Source organism: Eleutherodactylus coqui, chromosome 3, assembly GCF_035609145.1.
Source record: "Eleutherodactylus coqui strain aEleCoq1 chromosome 3, aEleCoq1.hap1, whole genome shotgun sequence".
NCBI lineage: Eukaryota > Metazoa > Chordata > Amphibia > Anura > Eleutherodactylidae > Eleutherodactylus > Eleutherodactylus coqui.
Window position 1 is genome coordinate 89712489 of NC_089839.1, and position 24654 is coordinate 89737142.

General features: G+C 45.9%; 1 pseudogene; it reads right to left on the reverse strand.

Annotated features, from left to right (window-relative positions):
- The window catches only part of LOC136619786 (regulator of microtubule dynamics protein 2-like), a 77631-nt pseudogene extending 53202 nt beyond the window's left edge, over positions 1-24429 (reverse strand).
- Between the last annotated feature and the right edge of the window lie 225 nt (positions 24430-24654).

Sequence of the window (24654 nt, forward strand, 5' to 3'; positions counted from 1 at the left end):
ATCACACTATCATCAGCGGCTCTGATCCAGGGTTCTAGGACTGATCGCCTTTTCCCGGGGTCAAGAAGGAATTTTTCCCCTGTGACACAAATTGGCTAAAAGTGTCGAGGGATTTTTCGCCTTCTTTTGGATCTGCAGCCTTAGGGAAGCCATAACACTAAAATGTTGAAAACCTTAAATAAATAAAGTCTTTTATAATTGACACTTCTCTTAAGTTTTTATTTTGGAGCATGCGAGAATTTATTTTCTGGTGAAGGTTGATTTCAGACAATTCTTTTCTAAATAAACCATTTCTTAAATTTATGGAATTGAATCCAAATACATATGGGTGAGAAAATGGTTGTTTGCAGCAAAGTTGTAGCTAGACGGAGGTCAGGGAAGGATCAGAGGGGGCATGTGCCCCAGGTGCCAGGGGGGGGGCCTTGGTGAGGTATATAAATGAGGGATGAGAAAGGGCATGTACCCCAGGTGTCGGGAGCGGTGGGGGGCCTTGACGAGGTATGTAAATGAGGGATGAGAAAGGGCATGTGCCCCAGGTGCCAGGGGGGCCTTGATGAGGTATGTAAATGCAAGTGCAACAAACTGAATATTTGCCCCATGTGAAGGCAATTACAGCTCTGGTTTCCACAAAGATATGAATATTAACACGTAAGCCACAAACTGCAGTGCAACCTGTACGGCAAGCCCAAGGGAAGATATTGTATGTGTAAACCCATGATCAAAATGTGATTGTTCTCAGCAAGAGAAACGACGTAATCTTGTAGATATGATACCTTTTAATGGCTAACAAAAATACATGATGTAATAATAGCGAGCTTTCGTACCAACGCAGGGTACTTCTTCCGGCTTAAATGGATTGGATCTGAAGAGGCATGCATTATTACATCATGTATTTTTGTTCGCCATTAAAAGGTATCATATCTACAAGATTACGTCGTTTCTCTTGCTGAGAACAATCACATTTTGCTCTACTGGCTAACACGGTACCAGATCTTTGTTTTCATTAACCCAGGATCAGAGACACTTGAGATGATCACAGATCCTGGGCATAACCAGACAACCAACCCATCATGTCCTCCTTCCTGATGTGAAGCGATACACTGATTAGTAACATGCAGGGTGGTGAATCCCAAGTGGTTCCCCATTAAGAAAACAACTGCAACCACATTTAGTGTAAACAACGCAACTTTACTAAATGCAACCGCCAACAAGTGGTACAGAAATCTAAAGAAAAGCTTAAACGTTGCAAGCTTATAATACGAGAAAGACTGTTTGTTCTCCTCTACTCTGTTCCTGCTTACTTCACAGGAGCCCCTGTAGATCATGTTGCTTCATAGATGCCTGATTGTCCTATAATCCCCAATAGTGTCAACATCCCTAAATTAGGCCACTCCCACTAGCCAATCAATCCCATGATACAGCTCTCCCCCAGCACGCATGCTCGCTATCTCTGGCAGTTCCATAGGGATGTAGAAGAAGCAATGTGTATGCTTGACCGCCACTCCATTCATCCATGAAAAACAAAGGACCCCAATTCTTCTCATTGGTAGGTGTACTAGCAACTGGACCTTCACTGATTAAACACTTATTCCCTCATCCTGTGTATAGGGGATAAGTTATAATCTTGGTAGAACCCCTTTAAGGCCCTGGGACCAGAACTGAACTTCATGTGTAGCAGTAAGGAGAGCTCTAAGGCCTCATGTCCACTAGCTAAATGGAATTGCGGAATCCGCAGCGGATTTTGCCCATAGGGAATCATTGGCCATCCACGGTCCATTAAATTGAATTTTGCACCCGCGGATGGCATTTTAAAAGAATTGCATTTTTCATGCGCGGGAGAAAAAAAGCGGCATGCTCGATTCTGCCGCGCATTCCGCGCGAATCAGCAACATTGCTATCACATTGATAGCAATGTGTGCGGATATCTGCATGCAAAAAAAATACCACTTAAAGCAAATACGCGGCAGATTCTGCGCGGATTGTATTTTTCAAATGGACATGAGGCCTTAGGCTTTGTCCGACACTTCTATGTACCCAGTTGTGTGTCCGCATGGCCTCAGCTGGGGTGGTAGAGATGGCCATAAACATTATATATAAGACGTTTAGTTCAAATTAGTTTTCCATACTAAAGCATTTCAACCTTTTTAAAAGTTACTTTATCTTAACATTTCTCACCTGAACCCATAAAAACATTAAAAGAAGTGCAGGGTAGTTCTGTTGCTGAACTGGAAATAGCTGAACCCACAGAAGCCCTGTGCAACATATAATCACTTTGGTCAAAACTCCCTAAACCACTTAGGGGCACCTCACAGTGTGAAGTGAAATACATTTGAACCCGTTCTTCTACCCTAAACCACCAGGAAAACTAGGAGATAAATGTACGAGGCTGGGAGACCGACCACCGGGACCTCCAGTGATCACGAGAATGGCAGTCCCCTAGCCCCCTTGTGAATAGAGTTATACTGCTAATGTGTGAGCACGGCTCTATTTCCATGGAACTGATAGATAGCCAACCATTTACTACCTTGTTCAAGCTGCAATTGATAAAATATCAATATATATAGAATATATACATCAAAAGTATATGTAAGGAATATGTTGGCAATTAAAGGGTTATTCCGTGCTTTTACCATTGATGACCTATCCCCAGGATAGAGCACCAACAGTCAACCAGCGGGGATCCGCCGCTCAGAATCCCCGCTACATTAGTTTATCCTCTGGCTCACTGTCAGTACAGCGGGGCTGGATATAGTCATTGGTAGTCAAGGCTAGAAATGCAATAGATAGCTTCCCCCCTCACCAAAACCAACAGGTGCGATGCCTCCCATTTCACCTTTGGCTCTGACTGCAATGAGAATCCGGAAGTGTAATTGAAAGCATCACTCCCACTGATCTCAATGGGAATGAAGCCACCTACCACACTCCTGACCCAGACCACCAATGACAATGTCCAGCTTGCTGCACTGACAAGCTGGACAATCAGCTGATCGGCAGCGAATCGAAGTGGCGGACCCCAGCTGGTCAACCACTGACAACCCATCCCGAGGACATCACATCCTCAGCATTAGCCTGCAATACCCCCTTATAGTGGAAGGATTGATTTTGGGACCCACTGACACAAGAGAAAGGACAATAAAGCAGACAGAAGTATTAAAAACAAATAAAAAGGTCCCTTCCATTTCTGGTCTATAGCGGTCTCCAAAAACTGCCATCGCTCTAGAGACCCAGAGCCCATTGTAAATGAAGCCCTGGATTTCTATCGAGGCAGGAGTCACGTCAAATCAGGGTAAAGGTCCCAGGCATCTCATCAGATCCATAGGCGAGCCTCCTGCCCATATACTCTCAGCCCGTCTTATATACTATTTACAAAAATGGTCTACACGCTCGTGTGCACATAGACATTTTATTGTTCATCGTGCTGACTCATCTTAATTCACTATTACCACTGGGGCCGCTATGGGGGGTTGGGGGGCACTATTACTGCTTAGGCAATTGTGGGGGTCGTTGTTAATGCAGAGGCCACTGTGGGGGGTCACTATTACTACAGAGGCCACTGTGGGGAGTCACTATTACCTCAGAGACCACTGAGGGGGGGGGGTCAGTATTACTGCACAGGCCACTGTGTGTGTGTGTGGGGGTCACTATTACTGCAGAGGCCACTGTGGGGGGGGGGGGTCACTATTATTGCAGAGGCCACTGTGGGGGGGGGGTCACTATTATTGCAGAGGCCACTGTGGGGGGTCACTAATACTGCAGAGGCCACTGTGGGGGGTCACTAAACTGCAGAGACCACTGTGGGGGAACACTTACTGCAGAGGCCACTGTGGGGAACACTATTACTGCAGGGGCCACTGTGGGGAACACTATTACTACTGGGGCCACTGTGGGGAACACTATTACTACTGGGGCCACTGTGGGGAACACTATTACTACTGGGGCCACTGTGGGGGACACTTACTACTGGGGCCACTGTGGGGGACACTTACTACTGGGGCCACTGTGGGGGACACTTACTACTGGGGCCACTGTGGGGGACACTTACTACTGGGGCCACTGTGGGGGACACTTACTACTGGGGCCACTGTGGGGGACACTTACTACTGGGGCCACTGTGGGGGACACTTACTACTGGGGCCACTGTGGGGGACACTTACTACTGGGGCCACTGTGGGGGAGACTTACTACTGGGGCCACTGTGGGGAACACTTACTACTGGGGCCACTGTGGGGAACACTTACTACTGGGGCCACTGTGGGGAACACTTACTACTGGGGCCACTGTGGGGAACACTTACTACTGGGGCCACTGTGCGGAACACTTACTACTGGGGCCACTGTGGAGAACACTTACTACTGGGGCCACTGTGGGGAACACTTACTACTGGGGCCACTGTGGGGAACACGTACTACTGGGGCTGACGCCAGGAGCAGCGGCACGAGACGGAGGCATGAGCAGGGGGCTAAAGGGGACAGCGGAGCAGCTCAGCAGCCGATACCAGCACTATAAGAGCAGTGAGGGCTCCCACCCACTAGCGTTTTTTTCTCCACTGCGCTGCGAGAGCAGTCCGAAAAACCGCTGGGATATCGCTGCGACAGTCTTATCAATGGGGCCAGCGGCAGCAGCGCTAGCCCCATTGAAAAGATATGGAGAATGACGCGGACTTCTGCCACAGCTGTGACAGCTGTGGCAGGAGTTTCCTTCTTCCCCGCGGGGATAAAGGAGCTCTCTGTCACAGCTGTGACAGCTGTCACAGCTGTGGCAGAAGACAGCGGCATGCTATCCCATTGCTTTCAATGGGATCGACACTGCTGCCGATCCCATTGAAAGCAGTGGTTTCTGATAAGCCCTGCAGAATGATTATCGGAGAAGGGCTTGAAATATAAGCCCTTCCTCAATAATCATAAAAAAGTGGTTAAAAAAAATAATTAAAAAAGTTACTCACCTCTCCTGCTGTCAGCTGCGTCCTCCGGCAGAAGTCAGCGGCATTCTCCATATCTTTTCAATGGGGCTAGCGCTGCTGCCGCTGGCCCCATTGAAGAGACTGGCGATGTCGCAGCGATATCCCAGCGGTTTTGGGATATCTGCCTGCGTTTTTCTCGCACTGCAATGCGAGACTTTAACTTTAGAATCGCATCGCAGTGGAGAAAAAAAACGCCAGTGGATGGGAGCCCTGAGAGTGTGGAACTCACTGCCTGAGGACATGGTGATGGCAAAATCCAAAGAGCAGTTTAAGAGGGGACTAGATGTCTTTCTAGAACGCTATGATATTACCCTGTTGTACCACTTCTAGCTTGGAAACAAGATGTGATACAGATCGGCATGGAAGCTTTTGTACCTTGTTGTACCACTTCTAGCTTGAATATAAGATGTGACAGGGGCAGACATGTAGACTCTAGTACTCTGTTGTACCATCTCTCGCTTGGATACAAGATGGTTTACAGGGGGCATGGAAGCCCTAATACACTGTTGTGCCATCTGTAGCTTGGATAGTAGATGTGATACAGGTGGGCATGGAGGCCCTAATACCCACCCTGTTGTACCGCTTCTAGCTTGGATACAAGATGCGATATAGGGCGGGCATGAAGGCTTTAGTACCCTGTTGTACCACTTTTAGCTTGGATACAAGATGTGAAACAGGTGACTATGTTGGCTCTAGTACCCTGCTGCACGGCTTCTAGTTAGGATGCAAGATGAGACACAGGCAGGCATGGAGGCTCTAGTACCCTGTTATACCACCTCTACCTTGGATACTAGATGTGATACGAGCGGGCATGGAGGCTATGGTACCCTTTTATACCACTTCGAGCTTAAAAACAAGAAGTGAAACAGGTGTCTGTGGAGACTCTAGTATCCTGTTGCACCATTTCTAGCTTGGATACAAGATGTGATATAGGGAGGCATGGCGCCTCTAGTACCCTGTTTTAACACTTTTAGCTTGAATACAAGATGTTAGACAGTTGTCTATGGAGGCTCTAGTATCCCGTTGTCCAGCTTCTGGCTCACAATATGTGAAAGAGGCGGGCATTTAGAATCTAGTTCCCTGTTTTACCACCTCTCACTTGGATAAACGATTTGATACAGGAGGGCACGGTGACTCTAGGTATCCTGTTGTAACAATTCTAGCTTGGATAAACGATTTGATACAGGTAGGCATGGAGGCTCTAGTACCCTGTTGTGCCATTCTACCTTGGATACAAGATGTCATGCAGGGGGTATGGAAGCTATACTACATTGTTGTACCACCTCTAGCTGGACAGCAGATGTGACACGGACGGGCATGGAGACTTTAGTACCCTGTTGTACTGCCTCTAGCTTAGATACTAGATGTGATACAGGCGGACATGGAGGCTTTAGTACCCTGTTGTACTGCCTCTAGCTTAGATACTAGATGTGATACAGGCGGACATGGAGGCTTTAGTACCCTGTTGTACTGCCTCTAGCTTAGATACTAGATGTGATACAGGCGGGCATGGAGGCTTTAGTACCCTGTTGTACTGCCTCTAGCTTAGATACTAGATGTGATACAGGTGGGCATGGAGGCTTTAGTACCCTGTTGTACTGCCTCTAGCTTAGATACTAGATGTGATACAGGCGGACATGGAGGCTGTAGTTCCCTGTTGTACTACCTTTATGGTACCTCCACACGGACACTAAAATTGCATGTTTTTTGCTCTATGCGAGAGTGCTTTCATAAATTAGCTTTTTTACTCAATGTCTTTCGATGGTTTCATTTACAACTGTGATGTGTTCTCAGTTGCGATAGCCAAAAATCTTGGCATGTTTTATTTTTCGGCTTTTTTTGCATCAATAATATGAAGCCATCTTTTCATCGATTTCGGTGCAAAAAGGCATGACCACTTTACAAAGCAGATACACATTTGTCCTTTCACTGCATTTTGGCACCGACCAAAAACGTAACGCCCATGTGAAGGCACACTAAGCTTTGATAGCAGATGTGATACGGTTGGGCACGGAGGCTATAGTACTCTTTTGTAGCACTTCTAGCTTAGATATGGACTCTATGGGTATATGGACTCTAGTACGCTGTCGTACCATCTCTAGCTTGGATAGCAAATGTGATACCGGCGGGCATGGGGGGGTTTAGTAAACAGTTGTACCACTTCTAGCTTGAATACGAGATGTGATACAGGCAAGAATGGACGCTCTGGTACCTCGTTGTACCACTTATAGTTTGGATGGGGAGCATGTACATGCCATCACCACTCTGGAGGCAATGGTGAACGGGGCAGCAGTACCCATCCAGGAGATGGGCGTGGGTCTCAGTGATCTCACCCCCACCAATCAGATATTTTGCGCTTACAAAATAACTAATGTGTTATAAACATCTATCTTGGGAAAAATCCTTTACATGAGCAAACATAGAAGATTTTCATAAATCCCGTCTTACCGTCGGCTGCATAGCGCTTCTTCTCTTCTACATCGTTTGTGAGAGAAAACATGTCGCTGTACGCCGGCGCCAGCCTCCAGAGGAAGTCAACCTTATTTCCGTACTGAAAAAAGACAAAAAAAACTTTCAGAACGTGATCTAATTCATCACAAGCTGAAAAAATCTGAGCAGAGAAATGATTAAGTGGGGCCATGATACCGGAAAACACTTCGTACAGGAAACCCAGTCAGTAGGTATATTATCTTGTACATGAAGAAGTGTTGCATCATTTATGCTGGAGGTTTTCCCGAAAACAAACTATTTTTTTCTGGAAAAAAACATTAAAATATACTGAAGTAATGTTCAGAATGTCACTACCAATTCCATCCCTATAAAGGGGTTCTTATGAAGAAGACTTCTGTTCACGGGGCTTATGAAATCCATAGAGTGTGTCCCGCTAGGAGAGCCAGACCGGCAGATCCAGCCTTTACACGTCAGCATCTGCGCTAAGTTGCATATAAAAGCCGTTCCAGTATGAGGGAGCGTCGCATTGTGCAGCGGAGGTCACCTTGCAGCTGGCACTGCTGTCAATTATCCGGGCCCATTCGCTGTCATCAAAAAGGAGCTTCTACGGCATTTCCTTACAGCGGCCCGAGCGGTAATCTCAGCTCCTTCAATCCTGGAATTCGTTCAGGGACTGAACCAGTTAATGTATATGGAAGAGCTAGGCGACGAAGGAGCGGAGGGACCCAGGCTAAGTAATCAAGCTTGGGAGTTGTGGAACACATACCGTGACTCACCGCAGTTCCAGCTGGCGGTGGGATGGTGAGCGATGGGTCTCGGGGGGTGCGGGGAGCCGGCGCCGCGACAGATATAACCAGACGACTTTTAACAGCCAGACCCACGTGGGGCTCTCCCCCCTTTTGCCTTCGTGCTGCTTTCTCTACTCCTGAGAGTCTCTTTTTCTCCCTTATCTCTAATCTTCCCCTAAGTACCTTATGTGTTTGTTGGTCCTTTTCAACGTTGGTTAGCAATTTTGATGTTTGAGAGTACATCTAGTTAAGAGTTGAACGGGTTCAGCAAGTGTAAGAAGGTGCTGGTTACGAGGGCCTAGTGACACACCTTAATTACTTTAGAAGGCGGCCCGCAAGATTTCACCAGAAGGACCTTGTAAATGATGATACAGTTTATTCAGTTATTGTGACATTTGTCATCAAACCCCCAATCACAAGTTGCGGTCCGCGCAACCCACCATAAAACCAATGTTATCTATTTCTCTCTATCTGTTGTTCTGTTTTATATGTGATTAATATGTGAAAATTCCAATAAAAACATATTAAACATAAAAGCCGTTCCATCACAGCTTTTATTATTGTTTATGGTAGGCGCCAATCATCACAACTGATCTTGTGTTATAATGTGTTTGTGCACGGGAGGCGACAGAATACAGCGGGGAGCAGAAAGCTGTAAGAGCATCTGCATGCTTGCCGAGCGGACAGCCACAAGTACAAGGCTGCTCGCATTGAGGTCTATGGACAGCCCTACAGCTGCTATTACATCTCCCTACAACCTTTACGTATTTGTAGTCCACTTAATGGGGTATTCTGGTTTTAGAAAAGTATTCTGTTACACTTGTATCAAATCCTCGAGGTTCTCAAATCTTACAGCCATTTTCCTTCTTTACCTTCAGTGGATAAAAACCCGTCTTGGTCTGAAAGACCATTTTCATCCAACGATTTGCGCCTTTTTGGAATATTAATGACGATGACAGATGCCGGGTAACGGCAGATACCTGTCGAAAAGTTAATCTGCGGTGTTGGATTTCTGGCAGTTGTCGGGTCATTAAGAAGTTGTTCCTGTTTAATGACAGATTTGCATCTCATTAACAGAAGCCCGGGCTCGGTCTCCGATCATGGAACAGATCCTTCAGTCGCTTTGTTCAAATTGCCATTTAAAATCATGTATCATCATCATCATCATCATCATCACAGACAGCAGCCTTCACAGGCCAACCGTGAACGATCGGTCGTTAACAAAGGCCATCTGAAACCCTTAAGCCCCATTTACCCACAAAGAGGATCGATAAAAATACAATCAAAAGATAGGATGATTGACAGTCCGAGCGATCATTTTGGATAAGCTGCTAATGGGCACTAATAGCCATTAGTGGATTATTAGATTCATTTGCATTAACATGAGCATGCCTTTGATGTATGCAGATAACAGCAGGTGGTCTGTTCTCTGAACACAGCCTCTTTGTTCTGTCACAGGACTGCAGCTGAAAACAATGTTATCAGCGCTCCTGTGGAGAACTCGAGATGCGGCCACCATGGACTTCAGGCTCAAATTACATTGCGTATGAGTAGCGTTTATACGCAAAGTTACTAAGCGACACAGCGGGAAGTAAAAAATGAACAAGGAAACTGCGTGTGTGAGATACGCTGTCATGCAGAGTCAAAAATCGCTGCCGTACACCGGGTTACACAGCGGTAAAGCTCTGCAGTATACACACAGCATTTCACAACACGCTCTTCTGCGCCCGGCCTTTAAGTGCTTGCAACAAGTCAAGCACATGCATGATCTGCACAGGACCACGGGAGATTTTATACTCTGGGAGTAAACAGTGAAAACTTCTATTAAATGACTGCAAGCAGAGGTCTTGTAAACGGAGGAATTCATATAGAAATTATATCAGAAGATTGTAACTCTTTATTATACAAGGGATTCCTTTTATTTGCTGAGATTGAAATACCCTTCTAAGCCTTCAGTCACAGATCTTGTATGTCCAGGTCATTCAGACGGAGCTCCCGGACACAACAATAGGCTTTCATTAGTCAAATGGAGACAAAAGGTCTCCATTTAACTAGGTTTCCGTTAGTTTCTGGCCAGATAGAGCCGTGTAGTCGACTAAGTTATTCTGTCCGGCACAAATGTGGGAAACCAACAGAAACCTGCTGAAATGAAAACGTGCAGCTTTGGTCTCAGCTTTAGTAATGGCAGCCTATGGTTTTGTTCAAGGTCGCCAATGAAACCCATTTGAGGATTCAGACAGAACCAAGAGACATAAAGAGATTTAGCTAAGTCTTAAATATACAATGTGAGTCCACAGGATGTGCCTTATCGGTGTGAAAAGAACTGTTCCAGCGAGTTGCTTTATGGATGGACTACAATAAAATGAGGATTGCAAAGTTTTAAAACTTTGTGGGCAGCATAGGATACGTGGAAGGTGGGGAAATACTTTTCTAGAATGTGACTTAGTACTGTCATGTAACATGTGATTTGGGCTGAGGGGGCATTCACACACAGCGTATTTTAGTGTGGATCAGCACCAAAATCAGTAGAGCATTTGGTGCACATTTTGGTGCCATTTTTGCCTTCGGACCTGCAGACGATTTCACCCTCTCAATGGAAGATGTGAAGTCTGCTGCGGCTCTATGGTAAACTCAGCATCTAAATCCACACCAATAATCCACATTTGGAAGCAGCTTTTGGTGTATATTTTTCATTGCAGAATATCCACCCCAATTCTGCTAGGTGCGCCCGTACCCTTAGAGAAAGCCTGTTCACGCACCCCGAGCGACTGACAGCCCCCCGTACAGTATATGTATTAGGCCACAGGAAGGCAGTTCTTTCAGTACCTTTTCCTGCTTGTTCAGTAACACTCTGAAGCCGTCATGTTTATCGGACTCGGAGCCTTTGTGACTTCTATCCGCTTGCTGCAGCAGAGGATGAAGTTCAGCTTCTTCTTTGAGGATTTTAGCCCTTTCGGCTTTGACAATTCCCACTCCAGGCTCGTCCTCTGATTCTGCTTCTGGGTCAGTCTGAGCAGTGATGAATCTGCAAGAACATAATAGGAAATTACAATGTATCATTCTCTACAATGTTTATTATAATGGTTACTATGAAGATGAGTGACGGCTACATGACTGCGACAACCATCACTAGTACTGAGGGATGTAATACAGGGAAACAGGAAATAACCTATAATAAGGATGGAAGATGGATCCCCAAGGCTGTAAACACTGAAACCATTCACTTATGTTTGACCTCCTGTGGCATCACATCATACTGCAGGAGCGATCAAAGCATTGTAGGTTCTTGTTCCCTATGGAGGCTAAAAGAAAAAAATGAAAAATAAGATCAATTAAGTTTACTAAATTATGAAAAACAAAGTAATAAAAGTTAAAAAAAAAAACAACCTTCAACCATATTTATAATAAAAAAAAATATAAATAATAAAAGCAAAAATACATATTTGGTATCGCCATGTCTGTAAAAGTTCAACCTACCAAAGTATCACATTATTAACGCCGCACGGTGAACGTCGGCAGAAAAAAAATAAAGAACACCAGAAATTCGCATTTTTGTTCACACTGCAATAAAAAGCGATCAAAAAGTCTTATGTATTACAAAATATCAGCAACGTAAACTACAGGACGTCCCGCAAGAAATGAGGCCTCGTACAACTGTGTCAACAGAAAAATTAAAAAAGCTATTGCGCACAGAAGATGGCGGCAGAAAATAATTTATAAAAATTAAATGTCTGAAAAAAATACAAGTAGTTCAGCAAAAAAAACTATAAAGTTTGGTATGGTAGTAGTCGTACCGACCTACAGAATAACGTTATGTCATTATTGTACCAGTTTGTAACAAGACGCACTGAAAGGGCTTAGTCAGACGGGCGTTTTTTGCCGCGATTTGCGGATCGCATGACGGATGCGCATCCGCAAATCGCGTGACCGGTGCGCGCATGTCGCCCGCAAATCGCCCGAAAATCTGCTCCTAGCCGCGTTTCATTAGAAACGGGCCGGAGCTGTCCAGCGCATTGCATTCAATGGAGACGGCAATACAGCCGTCTCCATTGAAAGCAATGCGCTGCGGGCGAGCCCGGGATGAATTGTCGGTAAGGGCTTAAATATATAAGCCCTTCCCTGCAATTCATCCTAAAATGTGTTAAAATAAAAAGAAATTGCATTCTCACCTTCTGCCGGCAGCTCCGAGCGGCCGTCCTGCAGTGGGTGTGAAGGGGGTGTGAGTCAGACCTGCCCCCTGATTGGCTCAGCGCTGAGCCAATCAGAGGCATGCCTCACTCACACCCATTCATGAATTCATGAATGGATGTGAGTCAGACCTGCCCCTGATTGGCTCAGCGCTGAGAGGCAGCAGTCACTCACTCACCCATTCATGAATTCATGAATGGGTGTGTGAGTGAAACCGGCCTGTGATTGGTCAGGCTGTGACCAATCAGAGGCGGATCATTCAGCAGGCGGGGATTTTAAAGCCCCGCCGGCTGAATAGTGCCGAGAAGCAGTTCAGGAGAACTGACAGCGGCCGCGGCTGGACTCTGGCTGCAGCGGAAAGGTGAGTATACAATTTTTTTTTATTTTAACACATTTTAGCATGAATTGCAGGGAAGGGCTTATATATTTAAGCCCTTCCCGAAAATTCACCCCGCGCACGCCGGCAGCCCATTGCTTTCAATGGAGCGGCTGTATTGCCGCTCCATTGAATTCAATGGGCAAACATCGTTCTTCTCTGCCACAGCTGTTACAGCTGTGGCAGAGAAGAATGATTTGTCTTCTATATGTTCTCAATGGGGTCGGCGCTGCTGCCGCCGGCCCCGTTGAGCGCATATACAGAAGCGAACAGAAATCGCAGATCGCAGATAGGTGCGATCTGCGATTTTTTGTTCTATAATTTTTCGGACGAGCGCATAAAAAGCGCTCATGTGTCCGATACCATTGCGAAGCAATGGTTTTAAAAAAATCGCCGGACGCATGCGCATGCGCAAATCGCGGCAAAAAACGCCCGTCTGACTAAGCCCAAAGATGGCGGAATTTCACTTTTTCAGTGCATTATATGGTAATTTAAATAATACCATTGAAGAATAAAACTTGTCTCGCCCTCACAAGCCCTCATATAGCGACGGCGAGGGATATATAAAGGGGTTACAATGCTTTAAAAGAAAGGAGGAAAAAACAAAAAAATGGAAAAACGAAAAAAAAAAAAAGAAAAAGCTTGGTCTCTAAGGGGATAACCTCCATAAAAGCATCTCCGCCCGCTACACCCAGATCTGCACTGGCGAGGGCGCTGCCCATTGTAACCTATGGAAATACACGCCATGTATCTGGATGATGGACACTTATTGACTGCAGCAGAAAATGACCCTCAGAAGGCTTTATTATTCCTCTCATTAGTACAATTTATGGTTTATCCCTCCAGCGGGTTTGTTTCAATGTCCACACAACTGTAAGTTTTCTAAAACTCCAGAAATTTCTGATAAACTATGGGCACCACTGCCAACCCAGACATGAAGTGCCATCCTTGCCCCATCTACTAATAATGTGGCCCTAGAAGAACCAGCCATGAATTTCTCCATTTCTTTGGGCACTAGACCATCACTCAAGGTGCCCACATCACTGTGTATATGGCAGAGAAGAGTACTGGCAAGCAAAGTACTGGCAGCTTCACTGACCTTTGACCTCCACTCGGCCAACTGCCATTTCCTTTCAACTGACGACGGCAGCGGTTGGATCGAAGACTATTGGATTGAGAAAAATGTCGTCCAATGGACATAGAGATGCCGAAAAGCGTAAGAGAGAAGAGGAGTGCGTGAGCGGACTCACGGAGATAAAGAGGAGGAGGAGCGGAGAGGATGAGGAGCCAAGACCGGGCACCAGCCAGGACCCTCTACCATCAGACCGCGGATTTAACATCAATCGCTTCACCGCCCTTCAGATCTTGGGCAGAGGAAGCTTCAGCGAGGTAAGTTATATGACTGCTATTTTCACTACTTCCATTACCTGTGCGGACTATTGTTCCCTGTTATCAGCCATGTAACCCACAGGAGAGGCTTAGGATACTTCTATATGGGACAACTGGCAGGTAGGGACGGCGTTACCACAATCAGGGGGCATTCTATGCACATTTCCATATTTCTGGGACTGGTGATGATTGAGCCGTTATAATCACAAGGCTTATTTCTAGATCGCATTCTTATTATAATTCTTGGTGGTTTGCTGCTAGGCAACCGTGGCGCTAAACTTTCCCTGTACTCCAGGACCTCGCTGCTGGACAGTGGGACGTTTCGGTGTCCTTCGGGGGACGGCTCTCTGCACGCCCCTTCATGCCCTGGCATGAGTGCGGGTGTTTATAATGGGATGACGCTGGCGGTAATAAGAGTCAGTAACCCCTGATGGAAAGGATCTACTGTTTTATCAGCAAATAAAAGATGTATTTCTGTTTATGCTTCATTGTATTATTTATATTATGTGCTTGGAAATAGCGATTATTTATTGTTTGTATATATATGAATTTATAAGCTCTTTATGCTCAATGGACAGCGAACTTTTATAAATGTGGGGATTTTTTTGGGGGGGGGGGCAGATTTATTCATCTATTGATTGATTGACTTATACACATTCATTCTAAAAAAAAAAAAAACAACGGGCGAAGCGTCCGAGGAACGTGCAGAGAGAACATGCTGCAAATATTTTTTTCCAGCATCAAGATGCTGAAAAAAAAAAAAGAGAAAAACGGTCATGATATATGATTCCATTCAAAGGAATGGGGTTCTTATTTGTGCGTCTCGCAGAGTACAAATCTTGCGCGCTCTTCTTGGCCGTGTGAAGGCGGCCTAGTGATAAATCCCCTATGTAATAAATGTATATGACTTTCCCCTCTGGCCGCTGTCAGTGATAATTTCCTATCTGCTTTCTTGAGGTGGTCCTGGCATCTTTCCCCGGAAGGAACACCTTTATGGCCATCAAGGTTGTCGACAGAGAAAAGAGCAAGGCGGACGTCATAAGGAGAGAGCGGCGGATACTCCTAAAGGCCCAAGACTGCCCCTTCATCTGCCATCTGTACGCCGCACAGCAGTCAGCAGACCGGGCCTACTTCATCACGGAGTATCTGTCCGGAGGAAGCCTGGCAGCAATGATCAGAATGTGCGGCAGCTTGGACATCAACCATGTGAGGTGAGTAAATGACTAATCAGGAGCCGGGGGGGGGGGGGGGGGGGGATACTGAGGGCGACATGACAGGTATAGAAGAGCGGAGGACATACAGGCTGCCATAAACAGCACCTCTTCTGGTGGGGACACTATGATGGTGACATGATGTCGGGGGACTGATGTCATGTCATTGATACTACACTCTTCTCTCAGATTCTACACAGCGGAGATTGCTTGCGGCCTCCAGTTCCTGCACCGACGATACATCATCCATCGGTAAGCACAACGTTCCCACATCTCCCCGTTTCATTGGTGGAGATAATGTACCCAGCTTTCCCAGAGTTCTGAATTAGGACTGGTTTGGCTGCGGTACATTCCCAAGTCTTCTGTATCACTGAACAGACTAACATTTCTCTTTTTTCTTTGCAGTGACATAAAGCCGGCGAACATCATGCTGGACGGAGATGGACACATCCGCCTGATTGACCTGGGGCTGGCCCAAGACGGCGTTGTCCCGTCTAAGAAGATCAGCGGGGTGACGGGCACATATCGATTCATGGCCCCAGAGGTGCTTCGCAAAAAGGACTACGACGCAGCAGTCGACTGGTGGAGCCTGGGGATTGTCGTATCCTGGATGGCGACAGGACAGTCCCCTTTCTACCACGGCTCCTCCAAGAGAAAGATCATCAAGTCCATCAAAAGAAAGAAGCCAAAATTCCCATCTTGGCTTGATGCGGACGTAAAGCATCTTGTGAAGAGACTGCTGCGAAAGAAGCCTAAGAAGAGGCTGGGTGTCCACAAGAACATCAGAGGTCACCGATTCTTCAACACCGTAAATTGGGAGGAGCTGGAACTGAGAAGGGCAGAGCCGCCATTCAAGCCCTTCAGCAGAGTTCCGAGAAACAGAGACCTGCCATGGCCGGAGGATGGGACACCCCTTCACCCCGTGGACGGATTCTCGTACACTTCACCAAGCTGGACCCGGTAAGATCTTCCTCCTCTAGGGATGATGTTCTTCAGGCAGACCTCTGTGTTCACCATCATTGTTCCTCTAGTGTCAGACAGCACAGGAGGTCATATAGTAACCCTGCTTCATGTCACCATGTCTGGTCCGCAGACTTCTCCCTCCTCGGCTACATTATTATTGCTCCTGTAAATACTATGTCTCTGCTTCTTCTTAGGATGACGAGAAGAATCCGATTGTGAAGGAAGCCACGACCATCTGGTAAGTATCTTCTATATACACCTACACATACCCATCTGTACACCTATATACACCTACACATTCATATCTGTACACCTATATACACCTACACATTCATATCCGTACACCTATATACACCTACATATTCATATCTGTACACCTATATACACCTACACATTCATATCTGTACACCTACATACACCTATACACACAGAACATCTACCATTATATCCATACACTGTAGCAGAACCTCACATACTATAGAAAGATTAATATATAAAGTATCTTTTCTTTAGATCAGATACAAAGCAGATCCTGATACAAGCCATCATGTTACATTAGTTCACTGGTTTATATCCACTGCTGGTAAAATTGACAATTCTGTCTTATGTCTTGTAGGCTCAACCCGTGCCAACTATCTGCTTAACCCACGACTCTGCTGCTGTAGAAGACCCCGGCTTACCAACAACATCCTCTCTCCACCAACTGCATCCTGCATTACCATCATGTAACCCTGAACCCCGACATCCTCCAGCTGACATCGGACATCATCCTCTCCTGAAGACCCTCAACGCCCCCAGGAGCAGCCTGTGCTTGATTGGTAACTGGCGAGTTCAGGAACAATAGCCCGAGTGACTATTATCCCTGAACTCCTGGTTACTAGTAAGACCTCGGCACAGGCCACGTAAGTAGCACGCACAACATACATGAAGGTTAGACACTAGTGTAGACACTAACACATACATAGACACAAGTATACACACAGATAGGTGTAGATGTCGGCTTTGATCCAGGGACTTGCTCTGATCGCCATATTTGGGGTCAGGAAGGAATTTTTCCAACTTGAGGACAATTGGCTCATACCTCAAGGAGGTTTTTGCCTTCCTCTGGATCAACTCACAGCCTTAAATAGGGTTAGGTCTTATTTATAAGGAATCAGCCACATAAATAACATAACATAAACAAGCACAATCTTTAGCTGACATCACATACACTAGGGAGGTGAGCGGCTGGCGTTGATCCTGGAATTTATTCTGGTCGCCATATTTGGGGTCAGGAAGGAATTTTCCCCCCTTAAAACAGGATAATTGGCTCTTTCCTGAAGGGGGTTTTCGCCTTCCTCAGGATCAACACAGTCTATAAACAGCTTTAGTCCAATACACTTTATATCTCACACAAACAATAAATGGTAACAGATTTATATACATTTATGAAAACAATAATACATTTTAGAAAGTCAGGTCAGATTTCGGCTTTGATCTTGGGACTTGCTCTGATCGCCATATTTGGGGTCAGGAAGGAATTTTTCCCCTTTATACAAGGATAATTGGCTTTTTCCTATCAAAGGGTTTTTCGCCTTCCTCTGGATCAACTCCGCCTCAACATTCCCCATAATAAAATCTACCATTTCCTACAACTAGAAATAAAATGTTCCTTCTCCATAAATCTTTGTGTCGGTGTCTTTATTTCCATTGGATGTCTTATTTAGGCCAAATGCCCAGGGACGGATTATCGCTGCGGAATTCACGGTCAGACACCCACCGCGAATTCCGCAGCAATGTCCGTCCATAGACATGAAGTGTTAAATGATTCTCCCCTGCCCACGAGAGGAAATCAACTGTGATTTTCCGCTCGCAGAGGAGAAGTGCAGCATGTTTTATTCTATGCGAAAAATCTCACGGACGGTTTCCATTGCAGTCAATGAAAGCCGTCTGTCCTGCAATACTTCCGCAGTGACTCAGAATTAAAAGATGCGACATGTCGATTCTTTCACTGTTTCCGCTGCAGCCTCTCTACTCTCTATGGGGAGAGATGGCTGCAGCGGAATGCAGGCGGCGAAGACACTGCAAAAGTGTGAAGATTCATTTTTCCTGCAGAAATCTGGCGATATTTCCGTGTGGTCGCTCCATGAGATTTCAGTCCTTTGTGAACCTAGCCTAAGGGGGGCAATAGTGGGTGCAGGAACGGCTTCTAGGATGGCACAACTGCATCAGTAACAGCATCTGATCTTCCAGCTGTGCGTCTACTCATTACTTATAAACTTCTCATTGTAGAGATGGCAGTATGCATTTCTGAAATGACCCTTTAACGAAAGCATTTACACAATGCCATATGCAAATAGGAAGATGGAAGGCTTGTCTAAAAAGTCTGACATTGACTTGCAGGAAAACTGCCCTCCAATAGGTGGCGCTGCAGGGGTATTGTTCCATCTTCCCTACTTGCATATTTCCCAGAGGAGCATGGATGGCCTTATAAGTCTCCTTCCTCACCTTCTAGGTGCTCTCCTTATGGAGAAATGATACTCATCCTGACCCAAAATGCCAAGAAATATCCCAGAGACTTTTTTAAACGCAGTATCACGGATTCATGAGGGTCCCGTGGCGGAATCTGATGCGAAATCTTCAACTTCTAAAAACCGCAGGAGAAATCTGTGGCTGAGCTGCATGTTTCTGCCGCAGGTTTACAAGCAGATTTAGCCGTGTCAATGGACATAATCCACGTATCTGTGTGAAGTAGCGTCAGGTCATTTCATGCATGTTAGCAAGGAAAATTCCGCCGATTTTGCTCTTTGATGCGGCTAAATCCGTGTGCGGATCCACGGCAGAGAAACTGTGGATTTCTGCCATGGTTTTAGGGGAGCTGTCTGTGCAGTAAATAAGCGGCAGAAACATGTGACTTGGCCGCAGGTTACTCCTGCAGTTTTTAGAAATGGGAACGTCCGCATCGGATTCCACCATGTGACCCGAAGATAATAGTAGGTGGTTCTGCTCAGGACCCTCAGACCCTCCTTTATTATCCAGACTGGAGAAACTCTACAAATAATGTCTTTCCTCCTGATAATCTGGCACATCTTGTAATTATATCTATTATGCAGCGGGCAGTGAGGGTCCGGTGCGGCCCACCCCCGTGACTCGGACTCAGTGCCACGTCAAACTTTATAATTAGAGATGAGCGAGTATACTCAGTAAAGGCAATTGCTCGAGCGAGCATTGCCTTTGCAGAGTACCTGCCCGCTCGAGATGAAACGTTCGGGTGCCGGCGCGGGGGAGCGGTGAGTAGCGGCTGTCATAAGGAGGGAGCGAGGGGGAGAGAGGGAGAGAGAGATCTCCCCTCCATTTCGCCCCGCTCTCCCCCGCAGCTCCCTGCCCGCCGGCAGCACTCGAACGTTTCATCTTGAGCAGGCAGGTACTCGGCAAAGGCAATGCTCGCTCGAGCAATTGCCTTTACCGAGTATACTCGCTCATCTCTATTTATAGTATATTTATTCTGAAAAGATACAGTGTTTCAGTATAAATCACCGAAATAAAGTGACAGTATACTTCTTTTATCTCATAAGCCCAAATCACCTAAAAATAATCTTAAAACTAAATGTTATTAAATTTTTGTTTAACAGAATGAATGGACAGACTCATAGATGTAGACATAAGGGTAGACCCTGGTCTTTGGCTGGCCACCAAAGGGTTACACACCTTACAACCTATTCCCTTATAGCTGTATAGGGCCGGAGAACCTACAAATCCATGGATGATGCATCGGTATAACGTTGTAGCTCCGTGGCGCTGTACCAGGGATGCCAGGGAATAGGAAGGCACTTGGTGTATAAATCTAAGAGCCTTTTGTTTTGTTGGTCCTCCGAGGGGAATGTCTGTATACTCTGCCTGGATTATTGTAGTATACAGCGCACTATTTGCTGCGGACGCCAACAATAAATGCAGCGCTGACTTATGGATCCATTCTATCCTGTAATAAGCCACGTTCTCAGCTATTTTTTCTTTGGTGTTTAACCCCATTTCCTTATACCCGCTCCTCTCTTTTATCCTGCGTTATTCCCAGCAGGAGGAATAAAAGAAGGTAAACCCTTGTATGCCAGGGGGAGATTTACACCAATGATGGACATATAGTGGCAGCATAATGACAGGTGCGCTATTTGGCGTTTATACCGCGCACAATGTCATTTCACTAAGACAAATCGCCTCCTCAGTTTCTAATAAATTAATAGAGAGGAAGGGGTTAACATGGAAACAGCAGAACGACAGGCACGCCATTTTAGCGTTTATTCCGCGTGCACTGTCATTTTTTCTGAAATAATTTGTCTCCTCAGCCTCTGATAAATGAGTAGAGGGGAAGGGGTTAACCACTGGTGTCTGTGCTCAATATCCCAGTAATAGGTTTCCAAAGTTTGGGGTACACAGAGACACCAGAACGACAGGCGCGCCATTTAGTATTTACCAAATACTAGCATTCTCCCCAGCTCCCGATAGAGGAGTGGGGAGGAAAGGGTTAATACCCGATGTAAATGGTCCGTATCAATGGGAGAAACCCTAGCTATCTCTCCCAATGCTGAGGAGCAGCGCTGTCCTAGAGCTTAGTGGGAACCGATGTAGCCGCATGATAGATGGTATCAGGCCGCCGGCTACACTGGGCTAGCTGCAGATAACGTGCCGACTACCTCATCTAGATTTCTGGTCACCGCATCGGCGCAGCTATGCCTTGATTTGAAATAAGCGTTTGGGTAATGAATAAGCCACCTATTCAAGCTGGGGTTTGAATGCAGAAGTCATATGACGCGAATGTTAGCCAGACCAGATGTCTTTAGGTACTATATGTACACCGTCTTCTTTGGGCCACTATATATTAACAATGACCGTCCCTTTAAGGTGATTTCCTCTCACAAGATCCCTGTACAATTATGTAGATCTCCACAGACATGGATTGCACTTATATAGGCAGTCATGAATCTCCCTTAATTGAGGCAAATATAGCCAGCACTTTATGGGGACTGAGAAGGGGTTAATCCCTAGTAGAAGCCAACTTACTAGTTGTGGCTTCAGAGACTGAAGAGTTAAGGGGCTCGGAGACCCCAGTAAGAGCGGAGGCACAATATATAGAACGGCCGAGGGGAGCTGTCCAGTGCTGATCCCCATGTGGAGTACCGGGGCGAACAGACGCCCTCCACAATCAGGGATCTCACGCTATAGGGAGAGAAGGGAAAGGGGACGTCCAGTGCTGATCCCCATGTGGAGTAAGAGGGCGGACAGATACCCCACACAATCAGGGATCTCACACTATCGGGGGAGAAGAGAAGGGGGATGTCCAGTGCTGAACCCCATGTGGAATAACGGGGCAAACAGATGGCCTCCACAATCAGGGATCTTACGATATATGGGGAGACGGGAAGGGGGATGTCCAGTGCTGATCCCCATGTGGAGTAACGGGGCGAACAAACGCCCTCCACAATCAGGGATCTCACACTATATGGGGAGAAGGGAAGGGGGATGTCCAGTGCTGATCCCCATGTGCGACTCTATTTATTTATTAGAAACTGAGCAGACGATTTGTCTTAGTGAAATGACATTGTGTGCGGTATTAATGCCAAATAGCGCACCTGTCATTATGCTGCCACTATATGTCCATCATTGGTGTAAATCTCCCCCTGGCATACAAGGGTTTACCTTCTTTTATTCCTCCTGCTGGGAATAACGCAGGATAAAAGAGAGGAGCGGGTATAAGGAAATGGGGTTAAAACACCAAAGAAAGTAACTGAGAACGTGGTTTATTACAGGATAGAATGGATCCATAAGTCAGCGCTGCATTTATTGTTGGCGTCCGCAGCAAATAGTGCGCTGTATACTACAATAATCCAGGCAGAGTATACAGACAATCCCCTCGGAGGACCAACAAAACAAAAGGCTCTTAGATTTATACACCAAGTGCCTTCCTATTCCCTGGCATCCCTGGTACAGCGCCACGGAGCTACAATATTATACCGATGCATCATCCATGGATTTGTAGGTTCTCCGGCCCTATACAGCTATAAGGGAATAGGTTGTAAGGTGTGTAACCCTTTGGTGGCCAGCCATAGACCTGGGTCTCCCCTTACAGCTACATCTTGGAGTCTGTCCATTCATTCTGTTAAACAAATATTTAATAAAGGTTAGTTTTTAGATTATTTTTCGGTGATTTGGGCTTAATAAGATAAAAGAAGTATACTGTCGCTGTGAGTTTTAGCGTTTCAGTATAAAACACTCACGGCTGCAGCAGGCTTCCCGGGGTTCACGCTACCTGCGGTTCGGCAAGCATGAACCTGATGACAGGATCCCTTTAAGTCACTTGGATATGTAGTATATAGTATTACAGAGTTCTTCTGACATATCTTTCATGGGCAGACAGAAAGAAGGCAAAAAAGAAAACTGTATGGTATATAGTAAATGAAATCTATAAAGTAGGATTTTAAGAAAAGCCTTAAAACATTCATTGGTATAAACTATATCTACAGATAGGGCCGGGCGATTAATCACATTTGAATTTAATTAAATGGGTTGTCCAGGTAAAAACTATTGATGACCTATCCTCACTATAATTAAATGCTGTGAACCTGCTGCTCAAGATCCCTGGCGATCAGCTGATCATCCGGTCCCCTATAAGTATGGCAGTCCGGACATAGCCATCGGCACAGGAAGTGTTATAGTGGGCTTCACTCCCATCATTCTGAATCCAATGTAGGAGGCAGAAGTTCTGGAAGTGTAACAGGAGGCAGCACTCCCAGTGATTTCAATAGGAGAGAAGACGACTTTGGTACTTCCTATCGTGACCCTGATGAAAAAGTCAGTGCAACGGTCCTGGCGATCAGTGATCCTAAGTGGCAGGGCTGAAGCGGATTAACTATTGATCTGTCCTAAGAAAAGGTCACCAATAGTTTTCGCCTGGAAAGCCCCGTTAATTCACCATTTTGGTGAAGCACAATTCTGATTCTAATTGGAATCGTGAAGTCAGGCAGGACAGGCTACAAGGGGTGGAACCACTAGGGGTGGAAGGGTGTGCTTTACGCTGTTGTGGCGCTAAGCAATGCAGAGATGAAACATAGCGTTGGTTCGCTGAGACTCAGCCAATCAGTGTTGGCCTGTTATTCTGCATTGCCCCCTGCCTGCATCTGTATTTACAGTTTTGTGGATTACGTAGTAACTGGCCAGCGCTGCCATAATCTGTATATGCAGTTTTGAGGATTATGTAGTAACTGGCCAGCGCTGCCATAATCTGTATATGCAGTTTTGAGGATTATGTAGTAACTGGCCAGCACTGCCATAATCTGTATATGCAGTTTTGTGGATTACGTAGTAACTGGCCAGCACTGCCATAATCTGTATATGCAGTTTTGTGGATTACGTAGTAACTGGCCAGCACTGCCATAATCTGTATATGCAGTTTTGAGGATTATGTAGTAAATGGCCAGCACTGTCATAATCTGTATATGCAGTTTTGAGGATTACGTAGTAACTGGCCAGCACTGCCATAATCTGTATATGCAGTTTTGAGGATTATGTAGGAACTGGCCAGCACTGCCATAATCTGTATGTGCAGATTGTATGGATTATATGCAGTAGGAAGCGGACAGCACATCTATAATCTGAGAACACAAGATAGCATGAACGCAAGAAAATTACATATTACGGCATTTACTGTATTTCACACTTACCCCCTTCGCTTTGTGCATCCTCAGAACTAGGATAATCACCCGATGCCTTTGTGGTCTCACTTTTCTTTCTTTAAAGACTTCGGTGCTGCGGACTAACCTTCTTCCCATCATTCTTGCCTCTGAGCTCATCCTTAATCTGTTCTTCTAGTTTCGGAAGGACCATAACAGCACCTTGGTTGTCCTGAACTTGGTTAGCTGTACCAAATGACCAAGTCTCGGGCCAGTGGAGAATGTAGCCATGTTTGCCATATCTTCTCCAGCACAAGGCAATGCTAACTCCTGCAGCTCCTGTAAGGAATCCCAAAAGCAAATGTCTGTTCTCGGATGGGACAATATTACTGATGTCAGCAGAACAAGTGCTGAACCAACACTGCTGAGACCTTCTGTGATGACCGATCAGCAAGCAGGGAATTACAGAAGTTCAATACGGAAAAGGCTACATTCTTCCTCGGCTAGATTTATGGTACAGATGTCTCTGACAGCATTCTGCTAGTGAAGGCGGCCATCAAGAAAGTGATGGTTGCAGAATGACCACGAGTCCAGCTTCTAGGAAACATCTCACTTTTTAGAAGCTCCAAAGTCCCCTCTGAAGGTCCCTGATATCTGTCCGCCTGCCAAATGGAAAGAGTTGTTCAGT